Source organism: Mytilus galloprovincialis, chromosome 9, assembly GCF_965363235.1.
Source record: "Mytilus galloprovincialis chromosome 9, xbMytGall1.hap1.1, whole genome shotgun sequence".
NCBI lineage: Eukaryota > Metazoa > Mollusca > Bivalvia > Mytilida > Mytilidae > Mytilus > Mytilus galloprovincialis.
In genome coordinates, this window is record NC_134846.1 from 29,883,012 (window position 1) to 29,887,803 (window position 4,792).

The window sequence follows — 4,792 nt, forward strand, 5'->3', positions numbered from 1 at the left end:
GAAGGACTCAAATATCGAAATACGCGTGAACATTTTGAGAGGAATGTTTGCTAGGACCTGACCGAAAAATCCGAAAATCTTGCACGCTCTCTGACGAGGTTAAGAAGGGAAAACGTTGGTGGTTGGGGTTGAAGGGGAAAAAGTGGGGTTGGGGTCCTGGGAAAATGTATCTTTGTGGAAGAAAGAAAACACATCAAGAAACATCCGCAGATAGTAAACACAATGGATTGTAAGATTACAAATATGTCTGATCAGAGAAAGAATATGGCGCAAGAGGTAGAAATTTTGGAAAATACTGATGAGGAAACTCTTAGAAGTAGGTCAGGACTCACCCTGGATTGTCAAAGACATTAAAGATGTTAACACGAAGTGTGGGTTTTCAAAAATTATAACCTTGTGCTGGAAAGGGGAAAATATCCGCACTTGGGGATGTGAAAGACTAAACAAACAGCTGACCACCGTCCGGGAAAAGAGAGAGACCGATGGAACTGTGCAAATCGTGATCGAGCTATGGGATGAAAAAAAACCCAGGCGCACCGGCTATGATTACCACGACTTTTATATTTTTGATAAGGACGGTATGATTGGAAGTGTTAGGATATGTTGTTTAAGCCTGAAAATCGGGTCTTAAACCATTGAATTTGGGATGGTGGGAAAAACCTAAAAGAAACATTTTGACAGATCCTCGCTGAAATTGGACACGGGTTGCTGCAGCTAATCTTTATGGTCATAGTAGTTTTTGAGGCAGGTGACGACTTTCCCAAACTCGACATCATAGATCTATTCATCATAAGCTAAAGCAGAGCGGACACATGATTGCTCAACCAAGGACTGTTTGGACTTTGGCAATCGCAAGGCATCGTGGTGTTTCTTTTCTATTATTACATGCCTAGAAATTAGTGTGAGATCCATTACGGTGGTAGCATTCAAGCAAGCTAAAAACCCCAGAGGAATTGTGGCTATAACACCTGTACCAGTCAAGCTGAACCCAGGGTACTGCTGGTTAACACCAAACTAACCACAGAACAAGAACCTAGTGCTACAGATACAGCTTTGTCCGAACGTTTATAGACATTCAAGGTATTTTGATACCTTCAAATGTCTGCATCGAGTTGATTCCACACACATTGACTATAGTCTTTCGGTACCAAGAATCTAAATCGTTCATTTATTTTATAGGAGCATACCGAGGAGGGGAATGTTTTTAAAGGGACTGTAAGCATCTAAATATAAGATCAGAACGGCTCCGTCGTGGAATTGCTGACCACGCTCCAATTAGAGTCCATACCCATAGGTAATCAGGGCGTTTGAGGATTTGAGGTAAAGACCGTTGCCACTGGGATTCACTGTGCAAACGCAAGAAGATGAAAACGGATAGTGAGATGTTCACCTCTGAGATTGATGAGCCTACCGTCTTGATCGTTGAGATATGTTTGCATGCGATTGCTGGTTCGCAAGATCACTGGCACGTATACTACCAATAGGTGCTGGGGGTTTGAATGATTTTCATACCAGGACCGTCTGCGGGAACAAAAGCTGTAGATTGAAGACTGCTGTGTACCATTTACATAACTTTATAGTTGATATCACTATTCACCAGAATGCTGTTGATTCTGATGATATTTACAATGTGCTACCCTTCTGTATAACCGTTTGTGATCATACCGAACGTGTAAATCTGCCACTTGAATCCCAAGACGGTGTTGATGTTATTGACAACTTTGAAGTCTACTTGATAGAGTTTGGCGAGGATCAGCGTTGCTTTTAGGGTCGCCCGGTTGGCATCGATGATGATCTTCGTTTTGTGTTTGTTGAGCCGTAGCTGTTGCTGGGTTTCATTGTTGATGTCTTCGATGTCATAGGAACCTGTGCTCAGTGCGATGGAAAATCAGTTGGCACCATCATCGGGAGAGTAGCGGAAGGAATGGTTACCTGTATGCATATGAATGTTAGGGATGGATTATTGGTTTACCAGTTTTACCAATGCCATCTCGTAGGTCTTGGATTCCTTGAGTTGCAGTGGGGGTTGAACCGGGTAAGGATTTGGCTATCAATTCCAGAAACGATGAAGGAAAACCCATGATTGGGGTTGGTGATTTTAGCAATTTGCTGCAACCATGTGTTATCCATTTATTTATGGTACACCATTGTCACATATTTTTGCTTCCACTCTTCGATACCGCCATACTTCTCAGTTGTTTAATTAACTTCACCACGATCGCGTAGACTTCGGCATGGCGGCTGGCAAAGAGGAGTTACTTGTAGGTGAATTTTATCCATTTTTTTACTTTTTTGACCATCGGATTCAAACTGCAGGATTCTGTCGGAAATCACAAGTGCAAATGCCTCGGTGTTTGCAGGTACTTTGGGCTCGAACTCGATCAGGATCTGAATGTCAACGGTCGACTCTTCAACCACTTGGACTGGTGACTCACATCAATGACAAACAGTGGATAAAGATAGACGAAATCGGAGGGGTTAATGTTGCAGTTGCTGATGAAACGGTCCATGTTGAACTAGTTAGAACTCTGCGACATTCTTGTACAATGTGGCGATCTTGGTTTACGTGAAACTGGCATTGAAGTCTACCGCCGGGTAGCATTCTGCGTTGAGAGTGACGAAGATAATTCGCAACCGGTAGTGGTCGAACACGGCTTCATTTTGAGTTCGATCGTACTTTTATCGGTCTGAAAGGCAACAATGATGTATCTCGGTTTCTCCCGACCGCTCTTGGCAGACAAACGCCAGTGGAACTGTAAGGTTTAGGTAACACTTGTAGAATCACACTGTTGTATTCAGAAACCACAATCGATCGTACTCTTGATGGTCTTTTACAACCGCAGTTTTTTTTTCATCGGAAGGAAGGACGTGAGGGACAAACCTAGAGGTCTTACTCAGGTTGATTTTCGCCACGACCTCAGGTTTATTTTCGCCACGTCATTGATGGCAGCAGCAGGATGGCATTGTCGTCCGAGTCGCGTACGAGTGACAATTCGTGCTTGAATCCATACACAATCTTGTTGTAATCGTCTGCAAAGCCGAAAATATATATCAGGGGTATGGTGAATGAAAACGATCCTTTTATTGGCGGGCTTGGTGATAATATACCCATGACGTGCTGCAAACCCTGTGTTTTCGGCCTCGGTTTCGGTAGATGAATCTTTGTACTACAGCTAGTTGAGACCTTGTGATTTGGGAGAAATTGTTGGGATAAATCACATTCCCAGCATAGTGATGGCAACGACTGGGTCGTTGATATGTTTGATCAGCTGGCCTGAGACAGAATATATAGTAGTAAAAGCATGATGTAATGCCTAGTGTACACAACAAACTTTAGCAATGACATATAATACTACTGTTTGACCAAACAAATAACTAATTTGACATAACACAGAGATGCCGTGTCAAGAAATACAGACATTTGCACATAATATAAAGAAGAAACGACAGGACGTAAAGACAATGTGACAGAACACATTAAATATTTACACTATAAGACAGTTCCGGCGTTCCATATGAGAGCTTGCATTAATTGTAACTGATAGTCTTGAAGAGATACATGATTCCATTGTGAATGAGAGACACTAGATTTGCATTAGCATATGCACTACCGGGTTCTTTTACAGTCGCCCCTCTACCAAGAGATAACTTTCAGCGGGATGGAGGAACAAATCTTGGGTTTCGATGTTGATTCGGATCTCACCTGGATTATTCAGGTTGGCACCAGCTTGAGGTTCGTATTCGTGAACCTTATATTCTTGGAGACTTTCGTCAAAGGTCAACCCTTCGGTGATTATAAGGATGTTGGACATTATGTATTTATTTATAGCGCTGCACAAAGTCGTGGATGGAAGCAATGCCAGAACCGGAGATCAGATTGTTCAACTGGGTTAGCTGCGGTTTGCTGCTTTGAACATTGGACTGTTGAGTGGACATTCTGCGTTTTCGGGGGCTGGTCACTTTATTAACCACATTATAGACGGCTTTGTGGCCCCTTTTTCAACACCTCTCAAGGCTGAATTGGTGTTTGCACTTACGACCTTACTTCCTATGGTTTTGGTGGCAGAGGAAGTAAACATGCGTCCAGCCAAACTGGCGATTGTGTCAAACAGTCCTCTACCATCGTATGCTTACTTTCAGGCGTAACCTTTCTTGATTTTCAACATTTACTTATAGGATACTATGATGAAGCGCCATATTTTCTTCGATGCTGATATATCTACCCTTTTGCATAGCATGGATAATCGACACAATTTCGTTTCGCACACCATTATTTCCTGCTCGGTATGCTGCAGCACACAGTCCCAAGCGATCGAGAAGCTGCTTGAAGTTGGAAAAAAAACACGGTTTGCAGATCACTGCCAAACTTATACTTCTGGTGGATGTGGGACACGATTTCCTTTCACTTGTAATTCGCCTTCGGGGTTCTTGAAAAGATGGAATTGCCTTTATACATAGCACCGGAACTTATCAGGATCTCTGCATAGTCGTCAAGGTCGTTGTGCTCGATTCTGGTTTCTTTTTCACAATGACTTCCCAGAGGCCAAGGGTTCCCTTGTACTTCACAATATCCATGAACAAATTATCGCCGTCAAAAGTAACTGGTGAGCTTCCGATGAAGATACCATCGCTTTCAGATCGCAATCCAAAGGTGTGGTCAGTGGAAGTAGTCATACTGAGCTGCAAATGCTGCTGTGCTCGAGCTCCAAGGACGGTTTCTGTAGGTGGTGCAATGAGTAGTGGGTCGGCAAACTCGGGCGGCCGAGGAGGGAGGGCTGGCACTGTTGCAGGA